At 39.6% G+C, this 13,403-nt stretch overlaps 1 protein-coding gene across 1 annotated transcript in view; it reads left to right on the forward strand.

Annotated features, from left to right (window-relative positions):
• Nucleotides 1–1,444, forward strand: part of LOC306660196 (uncharacterized protein) — a gene marked incomplete at its 5' end in the record, with an annotated part of 34,429 nt that extends 32,985 nt beyond the window's left edge. Inside the window, one exon of the mRNA XM_079138377.1 lies at nucleotides 894–1,444. The remainder of the gene's footprint in view (nucleotides 1–893) is intronic.
• Nucleotides 1,445–13,403: the final 11,959 nt, after the last annotated feature.

Consider the following 13,403-nt stretch of genomic DNA (forward strand, 5'->3'; position numbering starts at 1 on the left):
CACTTGAGTCTCCCACATCCAGTTTCTGATGGGCTTCCTCTTTCACATAACACATTCATTCTATTCATTTGGAAGGAAGTAGAAGAAACAGGTCCTGGGAAATCCTAAGTGCAGCGGTGATCCGAGTCTCTCTCCACAGATAGCTGTATTGGAGATTTGGTAATCATTGCTCTAAAACCAATAGAGAGAATGATTGATGAAAGGAATTGGTGTTTGAGTCAAAATGGACCATCATTAACTAACTACGTGAAATGGGGTTTCCAAGGGGCAGTGGGACACATTATTCTCAAAATCATGGGCCCAGCATTCAGTATGTGTTTTACCAAAGGGGAGGGGGGACCCCTTACTTAATGATTCCCAGCTTGCAAAGGTGAAATACCCCACACTAGATATGTGTGTGATTTTTTTTCCTTCAGCAGTTCAGTGTTGATGTTGACTTGGATATTTCTTACCACACGGATGTAGGTGCATCTCATGTGCAGGTATTTGCTGCTCTTGAAATATATAAATGACATATGATTTATATATCATATATATAAATGATAAATGCCAATAAAATTCTGCTACTGTAATTGTTTTCTATCACAGTCAGTGTAAAGCAAGATAAAAGTAAATCAAACTGTGTGATTTGCTAGTTTAGCTTATATAAGCAAACCCAAATGTATACATATACGAGATCAAATTATGCATTTATGTGAAATAGTATTTTCATATATGGTCTCTTCATCAAAATAACAGATTTTTTAAAATCTTATTTGCTTTATAATACATCATGTTAGAACTCAGTTTATATGAAATATAAAGTATGCCATTAGAATATAGGGGGAAAAAATCCATATATTAGTGCAATACTGGAGCATCTCATTTTTTTTTTTTTTCTTTTTCATTTTCAGATAAAAGCTTGACATCCCCTCCCCCGCATCCGCAAGATTGCTTTAGGTCAAGAACAGCAAAAGCATGAATGATTCAGAGGAACACCTTTTGAACTTTTCCTCCACAAGACTTGAGCAGTAGGCTACGTCTGAACCAGAATGCACGCAGGTGGCCATTTCTCAGCTTGAAACATCTTGAAACAGTTTCCGTGCCTAGCAAGGAGGCTCTCCTGTCAATGTCGCTGGCTCAAGAGCGAGGGCGGGAGTATGCAAATGAGCGCAATGCATTGGTTCAAGGGTGAGACTGACCAACTCAGAATCTGGCTGTGCAGGTCTTCCCTTCTCTCCCACTGGCTGTTTTCTCTGTGTTTCATTTACTGGAAGAATTTATGTTTTAAACTGTTAAGGCCTCCTGTAATAAACTACGAAGGACTCTAGGACAGTGTGTGACACATTATTAGAAAAGACCAGCACGCTTCTGCATTAGAGTGGATCTACAGTGGTGGGTATTGAGTTGGAAGGTTTAACAAACGTCTATACATTGTTAACCAGTGGAAATCTTGGTTGAGCTATCTGAACTATTCCTACTTATAAAATAGAACCCGAAACTAGTATATGAGACTTTATAGTTTATTTTTAAATATCCGTATCTTTCCTTGTTTTATCTTCTGTCCTTACTTTTTTCCCCCCACCCTAATTTATGTTTACTTGAAATATTTTATGTACCTTAGAAGTTACTTTAGGTCCTTTTAAGAACTAGAAAGAGTTACAGATAGGGTGTGAATTTTACACAATTATGGAAATTCGTAGACATTATCATTCACTGATAGGCACGCATTATTATAAGAAAAGCTGAAGTCATTAGCCAAATAAAGGATTAGAGTTAACAATGGAAATGAACCTGGAGTATAATTAATGAATTCTCTAATTGCTCCTCCTGTGTTAGTTCATTAAGCCTGACCATGGAGTGGATATTTGGGCATCTGTCTCCAACATCTGTCGTCTCATGAATTTCCCTGGTTGGCTTCACAGAAGCCTGGGAAGAAGGCTGGGCCTGTCCTGGACGCTCCTTTCTGTGTTTCTCTCTGAAATCTGAGTAGCCTGTCAAAGAAAAAGCCATTATTTAATTCATTGAGATGACAGGGGTGGAACCGTTGCGACAGAGGTTTAACCAGGCAGAGACCTACACGGGTGGGTTAGAGGCTGTGCCTTTCACCTGTGCTGATGTTGGCTGGGCACAGTCCACAGTGTGGCAGGTCCAGTCACGTGTCATTATAGAGCTTTACGGTGAATGAGACAGTAGGTGAGTGGACATCTGCTCAGGTAGAGGACTGTTCCCAGAGCCGTGGATTATCTGCTGGAACAGGACATTTGCAGCCAGCCTGTGGTTTGCCTACATGCCCCCGTGAACCCTCCCTAGCAGGAAGGCTAACTCTTCTCACCGTGCTCAGAGACTAACAGGTCAAAAATAAATATGCCCCATTTGTGTGTGTGTGTGTGTGTGTGTGTGTGTGTGTGATGATCTTTATTGGACTGGTGTTCTAGATTACACACCCACTAATGGTTAGAGGGGCAAGAAAGACCTGGAGGAAGGCAGAGGCAGAAAGAAGAAAAGGGTGAGTCTTATCATGTAATCAGCTTGTTAAGTTCCAGGACTTTGACATTTAAAACAGAATAGCTGCTTAGGCTCTTATCCAAAGGGGACAGTAATACTTTAGGTGAAGAGTAGTTGGCTGGCAGAAGCAATCCTGGAGTGAGTTCAAAGCTGGAAGTTTTGTTGGTTGGGGGCATGCTGGGTCCATGCTGGGTCTTTTCCTTCAGATGTGGGTTGTAATTTGAATTTCCAGTTGACATGAGTTCAGGACACACGCACACATGCACACACACACATGTACATATTACATATCATAAAGTGCATGGCTACCTTTAAGATAGGTTGGTTTTGGCTTATACTTGCAGGTGGTTGTATGTATGAATACTTGCTCATGGCCATCACTGTTATGAATGTCTAACATTTGGAATGTTCCAGAGTTCAAGTTGCATGGAGTTCTTAGGGCATGCTGTCTTGTATGGAAGATGTGACTTGCTAGCTTTCCTTCTTTGCAGAAAAGCAAGCTCAGCAAAGTCAGTGACACCATTAAAGACATGATAGATTTGTGGGGCTCCACTGTCTCAGGCTGTATTTCCAACTGGTGTGGGGATGGAGGCTATGTGGAAGTCAGCGAGTGGAAAGAGCCCAGGACAGAGAATCAGGAGGTTTAGTTTCTAGGATCTACCCCCAAATAATCCAGTGACTTCGGAGAGCTTGTCCTCGCTCCACTTGGGTCTGCAGAAGAAAGGAGTTTTCACCCCATTAATTTCTAAGGTTCCCATGGGTCTGACTTGTGTGGGCATTGTGTCCCTTCCCCTCTGGAGAAATGGGGCTCATTCCACAGGGGCAGTGGTCTCAGGAAATCGCTCAGTTTAGTTGATAGTGTTTTTGCATTGAGAAACCACCAAGATGAAAAGATCATTTACCAAGAGGATTTGAGCCATTCATCCATCCAGAAGATCTCATTTTACTATCTTATGTATAAAGTTCATCCATTCATTCGTTCAACAAAAATTTACAAAGTGCTTGCCTTGGTTTGATGCAACAAAGAGAACCAACCAATGAACCCACACCTGAACGAAGGATGTGAACTTTTAAAAGTAAGAAATTACAATTGAGTGGAAGGAATGGAAGCGATAAGGAGATGCGGGGATCTGTGGGGCTAGTTAGCTGGGGAGAGCTGATCCCAGCTAAGGGTCAGGGAAGCTGCTCCCTGAGGAGCCGGCAGTAAGCAGAGCCCTAAGATGAGACATGGTTAGTGAGTTGGGGGGAGATGTGGCAGGAGGACAGAGGGCGAAGGTCCTTTCTTCATGCTCTGTAAATCACCTGAGAGGCGGAGGCACCTGTCACAGGTAACAGGATCTTAATGAGCAACTCAAAAGGGGAATCTTTGAAATAGGAAAAGGTAGGAAGTCTGATTCTGCCCTTTGGAAGGACTGATGGATTCAAACAGGATGTATCCGACAGGTTCTTACTTGCAAGCAACAGACCTTGACACTAGAGGATACATGCACAAAGGTATTTCTTTAAAGGGATCTTGGGCTGGCCTTTATCCTGCAGTCAGGATGGACTGAGAGGGACTGAATGTACTCTCTTAAAGCAGCCACAAAGCCAGCAGAACATAGTAAAGAGCAGGTTTTGAGACACTGACTATCAGGCAATGAAGATCCCTGAGTAACACATTTATTAATGAGGAGAGTCCCATGACTGCCCGGAAGACTTCCTGGAGGAGGTAGTGCAGGGAAGGCAACCTGGTGAACCCCCCAACTTAAGGAGATGGATCTGAGACTCAGGAGAGTGAAGGGCTAGAGGTCATAGAACAGAGTGCCAGGGAGGAAACAGCAGCATGCAAGAATTCCGGAAATCTGTAGAAGGCACCCTGCAAATACTTGGCCATGCTAGCTTGGGTATGAAGTGCCCCCCAAAAGCTTATGTGTTAATGCAGGAGTATTCACAGGTGAAATGATTAGATTATGAGAGTTGTAGCCTAATCAGCAGATTAATTCATTTGATGGATTAATAATTTGAATGGATTACTGGGTGGTAACTGTAGGCATGCAGGGCATGGAAGGAGGATGCAGGTCACTGTGGACATGCTGTTGGGGATTGTATTTTGTCGTTGGCTCTGCCATGAGACGAGCAGTGTTCCTCCCCCACACCCTTCCACCACGTTCTGCTTCACTTCATACCCAGAGCAGTGGAGTTGACTGACCATGGACTGAGGCCTTTGAAACTGTGAGCCACAACACACTTTGCCTCCTCTAAATTGTCCCTGTCAGATATGTTGGTCACAGCAATGAAAATTTGACTAATACATCAGCTATTATAAAGAAACTATCCAACCCTAGGTAAAGAACCAGCTGAGAGGATTAGAAGCTACAGTGTCCAACAGACCTCAGGATGGAGAAAAGCATGTGCTCCCGCCGCCCAGACCAGAAAACCTCTGGACTCACAGGGTGCGGGAGAGAGTCACTTGCAGGCCTCACCTCTGCAGTGGGAAATCAAGATCTCAGCTCTGGTACCTCTAGCAAATCTTAAATGCAAGACTCAAATGCACTAAAGTGTTTTGAATAACTATGCCACAGAATAATGCTCAAAGATATTTATAGGAATATAAAAATATCAATAACTCAGTAACATAAAACTGATAGTGTCTGGCATTCAAGTAAAAATAACCAGGCATGCAAGAGAAGTGGCAAAATAAGACCTACAATGAAAAACCAATCCAAACCAATCCTGACTGACATAGATGCAAAAAGTACCAGACAAGACTATTAAGAGTTACTGCATGTATTTCATATGTTTAAAAAATTATGCAGAGACATAGGTAGAAGGTATTTTTAAAAAGATTTAAATTGGACCCCTAAAGAAAAAAAAAAAACCTGCAATGTGGGATTTTAAAAAAACATTGAGTGAGATTAACATCAGATTAGATATTGCAAAAGAAAGGAACTATGAGGGGCTGGGGTTGTGGCTCAGTGGTAGAGCACTCAAATTGAATGCAGGAGGCACTGGGTCCGATCCTCAGCACCACATTAAAAAATAAATAAATAAAGTTAAGGTATTGTGTCCACCTACAACTAATATATATATATGCATATATATATACATATATATATGCATATATATTACAGCTTATATATATTATATATATAATATATATATATAAACAGAAAGGAACTATGAACTTAAAGACGTATCAGTAGAAAATTTCAAAGCATAGCATGAAAGGAAAAAAAGTATTTTTTTAGAGTGAAGAGAGTGTTAGCTATGAGACTTCAGAGATCTAATATAATGGAATTGGAATCTTCAAAAGGGAGGCAGGGTGAGGGATGGAAGAAAATATTTGAGGAACAACTAGTGTCTGAAAAGTTTTCCAATTTCATAAAAAGAATAAATCGTGAAATCCATAAAGCTCAAGAAACTTAAGCATGTGAAGCATGAACGAAACTGCACCAAGGCACATCACACTTAAAATGCTCAAAAATAAAAAAAATGTCTTAAACATGTTTTTTTTTTTTAGTGAAAAAAATTCTTAAAAGCAGCTAGAGGGAAAAAAAAATCACACAATAAACAGAGTAGCAAAGATATGAATTCTAGCAGACTTCTTGTTAGAAACAATGTGAAAAGACAAGAGAACAATATTTTTATAGAGCTGAAAGAAAATCAACCTAAAGTTCTGTACCATAAAAATGTCTTTCACAAGGTGAAATAAAGACGGTTTTAGATATACAAAAGTGGGAGGAATTCATCAGTAGCAGACAGAAGGCAAGAGGAAAATGATACCAGATGGAAATGTAGATTTTCATGAAGGAAAAAGAAAAGCTCAGGAAATAGTGATTGCACAGTTAGAGGAGGTTCTGTTCTGGTTTAAAAATACTTACAAATATTTGACCATTGAAACAAAAATAATGATATAGGGTGATGTTTATAATGTACATAAAAGTAAAATAGATGATAGTAACTGAAGACTGGCAAGGGAGAAAAGGAGGCATATAATTGAGAAAAAAAACTTATATGTGAAGTGGTATAATACCACTTGGAGGAAAATTGCAGCAAACTAAAGATGTATTTGATAAATCACAAACTACTGAAATAACAAAGAGTTGTGACTAATAAGCTAATGAAGGAGATATCATAGAATAACAAAAATAGCCAATGAATCCAAATGAAGGTGGAGAAAGAAGGCAAAAGTTTACAAGAGATGATTGACTTAACCAAACTAGACTGTTAAGCACACTAAATGTAAATGATCTAAACATCCCCATTAAAAGCAGAAACTGCAAGACCGTACATAATGCTTATAAGAAACACACTTTACAAATAAAGACGCAAAGAAGTCAAGTGAAAGGGTGGAAAATATATACAATGCCAACATTAATTAAAAGAAAGAGTGACTATATTAATATCAAAGTAGGTTTCAGAGCCAAGATATTACCATGTGAAAAGTGTATTATATTATTCATCCTGTAATGAAATGGGGGCTGTTCTATCAAGAGAGGTAATGATTCTAAATGTTTATGAGCTTCAAATTACATGAGCAAAACCAATGGAACTTCAAAGGGAAATTTAAAAGCCCACAATGATAGTCACAGATTTGAATATTCCTCTATTAACAAGTGATCAAAGAAATAGATAATCACTAGGAATATAGAATATCTAAGCAGCACTATCAGCTAACTTGATCTGATTGACGTTTATGGAACACTCCACCCAACAACAATAAAACATACATTATTTTTAAAGACACATATTACATTCACCAAAGATTGTATTCCGGGCCATAAAAAAGGCTCAAAAAATTAAAAGAATTCAAATTAATACAAAGTAAGTTCTCTAACCAAATTGGAATTAAATTAGAAGACAAAAGTATCTGGTAAATCAGGAAATATTTAGAAATAACATACATCGAATAAACCCTTGGTCACAAAGAGATCAAAAGGGAAATTAGAATGTCATTTCCTCTGAATGGAAATGTGAACACGACATTTCAAACAGTGCTTGAGGGTAAAGTTTTAGCCCTAAATGCCTGTGTTAGGAAAGAAGAAAGGTCTCAAATCACTGTGTTCATTTTTTACTGGTGAGAACTAGCAAAAGAAGAGCAAATTAATCCCACAGAAAGAAGAAAGAACATGCTAGAACAGAAATCAAAGGACTAAAACACCCAGAAAAGCAATAGGAAAAAAAAAAAAAAAGAACTAGAAATTAGTTCTTTGAGAGGATCAATTAAACTGAACAATCTCTAGCCATATTGAACTGGGAAAAAAATAGAAAATACAAATTACAAATATCAGGAATGAGGGAAGTGAGTAATATTACTATGGATTCTATAGATATTAAAAGAATAATAAAAGGATTTTATGAACACTTTTAGGTAAATAAATTCAATAGCCAAGACAATATAAACATATTCCTTGAAAGGCACAAACTATTGAAACCCACCCAAGAAGAAACAGACAACCTGAATTGTTGAATTTGTAGTTTAAAACCTCCCTACAAAGTAAACTCTAGGCCCTGGTGGCTTTACTGGTGACTTCTACATTGAAATAATTAATAATGACAACACAGCACAAACTCTTCCAGAAAATTTAAAATGAGGGACTGCTCCCCAACTCCTTCAAGGCCAGTGTCACCATGATAGATAAACTGAACAAAGACATCGCAAGAAAAGATAGCTATGGACCAATACCCTTGTGAACGTGGAAGTGAATGTTCTAAATAAAACTTCAGCCATCGAATCAACACTGTATCAAAAGAGTAATGCACCGTGACTATTATGAAAGACTGATTGAACATTAGAAATCACAATTTACCATGTGAGTCAGCACAAAAGAAAATCTACTAGATGACCATAACACAGGCAGAGAGAGCCTTCAGCAAAATCCAGCAACCATGCTTCTTTTTTCTTTCTTTTTTTTTTTTCTTTTTTTTTGCAGTGCTGGGTATTGAACCCAGGGCCTTGTGCTTAATAAGCAAACACTCTACAAACTGAGCTATATCCACAGCTCCCCAGCAACCACACTTCTATGGAAAACTCTCAGTACACTAGGACAGACAGAAATTCTCTCAAGCAGATAAACCTGCAGGTAACACTATACTTAGTGGCAAAAGACAGGATGCTTTTCTTTTGAGAACAGGAGCATGGCAAAGGGTCTATTCTCACCACTTCTATTCAACACTTCCTGGAAATTCTAATGATGATTGGAAATCCAGCAACTATAACAAATCAAATAAGAAGTAAAAATCATCCAGATTGAGAAGAAGTAAAACTGTATTTGCAGATAACAATGATCTAAGAAACTGATGAAATCTAGCAAAAGAATTAATAAGTGAGTTTAGCGAGTTTGCAGGATACAAGATCAACGTGCATAAATCAACACACACACACACACTAGCAATAACCAGGATAGAAAATTATTAAAGTAATGCCATTTATTATTACATTATATAACATGCAATACGTAGGGCTGGATCTGACTAAAGGTCTATTCCTGAGGAGAAAAACCCTGACTAATACAAAAGAGAAGACGCTGGAAACTATAAAAACAATGAAAGGTATCCTTTTTTAATTTGTCAAAAAAATAAGTTGTTGATTACTTAAATTATACATTGTTTCCTTAGTTGATCTAAAATTTCAATGCAATCCTGGTCAAAAAATCCATGTAGGTGTTTTCATGGAAATTCTGGAAATCCACATGAAAATGAAAGGATCTGTAAAGGCCAAAACAGCTACATAAAAGGCAAATGACCTTGGAGGACTAACACTGCCCGATTCTAAAACATGTCAAATTCTGATTGTCAAGACACTGTGGTATTGACCCAACACCAGACCAAGCTGTCAGTGGGGTAAAAGAGAGTCCAGACCAAGACCTGAACATACAGGCAACTGATTTTCAGCAGAATCGTAGGCACTTTGGTGGCAAAAAGATAGTCCCTTCTTTAAGTGGATAACCACTGGACAGCCATTTGCAAATAAATGTAAAACCTAAAACGAAATTGTTGAGAACAAAACGTAGGAGAAACCCTTTGTAGTTTTGGGTTAGGCAAAAAATGCTTAATGCACGTAAAGCACAGTTCATGAAAAAACCAATCCACACACTGGACTTTCTCAAATCTTAAAACTGCTGCTGTTCAAATGATACCTCCCTAGAGAGCGAGCGAGGACATCACAAGCTGGAAGAAAGCACGTGCAGATCACCGATCCGATCAAGTACTCCTGTACAGCATATATAAAGAGCCCTCGAGATTCAATAAGAAGATGAAATATGGGTGAAAGATTTGAAAAAGGCACTTCTCAAAGGAAGAAAGATGAGGACAAACAAGCACGTGGAAAGGGGCTGTCCTTGTTAGACGGGGAGCGCAGATGAATGCTGTCACAGATGCCACCAACAACTGAACCAAAAGGCTGACTGTGCCAAGTGTGGTGAGGAGGCAGAGTGACTGGAATTCCTGAACACCGGGACGCAGGTATTCAAGTGCTGGAAGACTCTGGAAAACAATCTGCTGGTTTCTGAAAGTGCTAGACACCTGCCTCCCGTATGACCCAGCCATTCCTCTACTCAGTATTTACCCAAGAGACATGGAAGGATATGCCATGGGAAGATGGGCATGGGAAGGTTCACAGCAGATTTGTTTGTAATACCAAGATCTGGAAACTGCCAAGTGCCCATTGATAGGTGAGTGGATGAACAAGTCATGGAATATCCATCACGCACTCGACTCAACAGAGACAAAGGGAGGGAACCACGTGTAGACATGGCAGCGTGGATGATTCCAGAATACTGCTGCTGAGTGAAAGAAGAGCAAGGAAACAAGAGTTGCAAGGCACGTGATTCCACTGAGGTCAAGTCTAGAGAGGGCAATGGGAGAGTCTGGAAGCAGATCGGTGGCCACTTGGGAGGAGGGATGAACGAGCTGGAGAAAACTTCCTGGTTGATAGATAAGTTTTACCGCCTCGATTGTGTTGATGGTTGTAGGTTCAAATTGATCTGATTGTGCACTCTGAGTGCAATGTATTGATGTCAGGAAAAGCTTTTTAAAAAATCAAGCAAAAACCAAAAAAGAATAATTTGGAGCAAATATGATAATCTTATCTTCAATAGATAAAAAGCTCATATAAACTGATAACAAAAACACCCATGGTCTAATAGGCAGATAGGCAAGCTTACTTACAAATACATTTGTGGAAATCATGAAAACAGTGTTTTAAATAAGAAAATGTTCCACTTCACAAGGATTGGAGACATGGAAATCAAAAAGATTCAAAGATAATTTTTACTTTACAAATTAGGAATTATTTTTAAATGACAAAGGAAACAATATTTATCAAGGTATGATGAGTCTCTTGTATATTGTTAGATACTATGTAAATTTATATTATTCTTTGGACTAAATCTGTCAATATAGATTACAAATAACAAACAACCTAGGCCTTGAAAATTACTAGAGAATTACTTGATATTGATTCAGTAATTCTACACTGGGAATCTATTCTAAGGAAGAACATTCTAGAAATGAAAACATCCCCTTTGACACATAGATATTCATAGCAATGGCATTTATAATAAGGGAGACTTAGAAACAATCTAAAATTGACTTATTAGGAATTTTTTGTTGTTATACCAATTTCCTGAAAAATTATACAGCCATATAAATTCTATTTACAAAAATCTTATAAAACTGGGGGAAAAGATAGTGCTATAATATTAAAATAAAAAGCTACACACAATCACAGTGTAGTATAATTACAACTGTGTTTTTAAAAAAAAGTAATTTTATAAGAAAAAGACATAAAAGATTGCCTTTGAAAACTTAGAATGGAACTATCATTTGACCCAGTTATCCCATTCCTGGATTTATATCCAAAGAACTTAAAAGCAGCATACTACAGTGATGTAGCCACATCAATGTTTATAGCAGCTCAATTCACAGGAGCTGAGCTATGGAACCAACTTAAGTACCCTTCAACAGATGAATGGATAAAGAAAATGTGATATGTATACACAATGAACTATTACTTAGCCTTAAAGAAGAATGAAATAATGAAATTACATTTGCCAGTAATTGGATGGAACTGGAAAATATCATGCTAAGTGAAATAAGCCAAACCCAAAAAAACCAAAGGAGGTATGTTTTCTCTGATACACAGATGCTAATTTATAATAAGGGTGCATGGCTAGGGAAGAATAGAGGTACTTTGGATTGTACAGAGGGGAGTGAAGGAGGGGAGGGGTATGAGGGTGGGAACGAGTGGAATGAAAGGGACATTGTTATACTACGTGCTTACAATGATTACAAAACCGGTGTAATTCTACATCATGTACAACCAGAAGAATGAGAATTTATATTCCATTTATGTATGATATGTCAAAATGTATTCTATGTTCATATAAAACTAATTAGAACAAGTAAAAACAAGAAAAAAAGATTGGCTTTGAATGCATCAAGATGTTGATGGTGATTTTCTTTGGCATTCTAAATTTATAGTTTTCTTTCCTTCTTTCTCATCTTTGGATATTTCCATTTTTAAGTGACTTAATATTTTTATATTAAGGGGAAAACTTCTTAAAAATACAGAAACAGAAAGTCTGGGTGGTTATTCACAGGTTTTGCAGTTTGAGAATAAAGGATTGAGATTCATTTTTTTCCCTAGTTACTCAGAGGCACTGAATATAGACTGTTTTTACCCACAAGGTCATATCCAGAAAGCCCAGTCGCCATCTTTCTCCCCACATGTCTGGGGGCAAGTCTTTTTGTTTGTTTTCATCTCAGTTTCTTCATCTTCTCAATAAGGGAACTGGACCCATGTGCTCCTTCCTTCCTTCATTGTGCATTCCCAGAACATCTGTTTTGGGGCAGGCCAGACTGGGAATTGGGGAACAAACCAAGTTCTCAGGGCTGAAGGTTTCCCCTGGGGAGCCCTATGAGGCAGGGCTCTCTAGAGGAACAGAACCAGCAGGCAGCATTTGTAAATGCAGGATGGGGCTGATGACAAGCTTGCAGTCAAAGGTGGGACAGTCTTGGGGGCAGGCTGGAGAGCTGGAGGAACCAGTGGCTGCTCTGTCCAAGAAGCTGGAGCCTCAGAACAAGAGGGACCAATGCTGCAGCCCCAGTCTAGGCTGAAGGCTGGATGCTGCCTGGAGAGTCGCTGGTACCAACCTGCGTTCAAAGACCGCAGAGCCTGGAGTCTGAGGTCTGGAAGCCACGGCGGCTCAAGGCGCTCGGGAGGAATCCAGCTTGGGCCAGGGCGGGCTTCCTTCTTCTTCCTCCTTTGGCTCCATAGGGGCCCAGCCTCATAGTCAGTGGCGCCTACACTCAGGGTGGGTCTTTGCCCCTCCGTTCATTGGCCCACTTGCCAGTTGTCTCTGGAAACATCCTCAGGACACATCCTGAAGTGCGCTTTACCAATTTTCTAGGCGTCTCTTGAGCCAGTCAAGTTGACGACCAAGATTACCCATCACAGGAGCCCACAGGAGGGGCAGGCTGCCGAGCACTGTGATCTGTTGCGAGGGGAGACTGGCACTGGAGTGGACAGGATGTGCAGCCGTCTGCTCTCTGTGGCTGACAGGTGAGGACAGCCCCATAGCCCCAGGTAAATGTGCACGCATCCCAGGAGCGTGTCCACCTCCAAGACAACAGGGCACATGCATTCAGGGGAAGACTTTTTTTTTTTAATCAGACAAAAATAAAGCTCAGCATTTCTTAGAGTCTCCTGATATATCAGCTCAGAGAGAAGCAAGAGCCCAGGGGCATTTCTCTGGAGACAGGAAAAGCAGCTTGTGCGAACAGGTCAGAGGAGGAACAGGTGACATGGTGGCGATGTCTGCGGCCGGATCCACTCTAGATCCCTGGATCGTATGGTGTGTTTATAACCAAGTTTATTGACCTAGAAGACTGGGTTTTATGATAACTAAGGGGCGGCCCTGGATGGGTCCCGAGAT

This window comes from Sciurus vulgaris, assembly GCF_902686455.1.
Source record: "Sciurus vulgaris genome assembly, chromosome: 4".
NCBI lineage: Eukaryota > Metazoa > Chordata > Mammalia > Rodentia > Sciuridae > Sciurus > Sciurus vulgaris.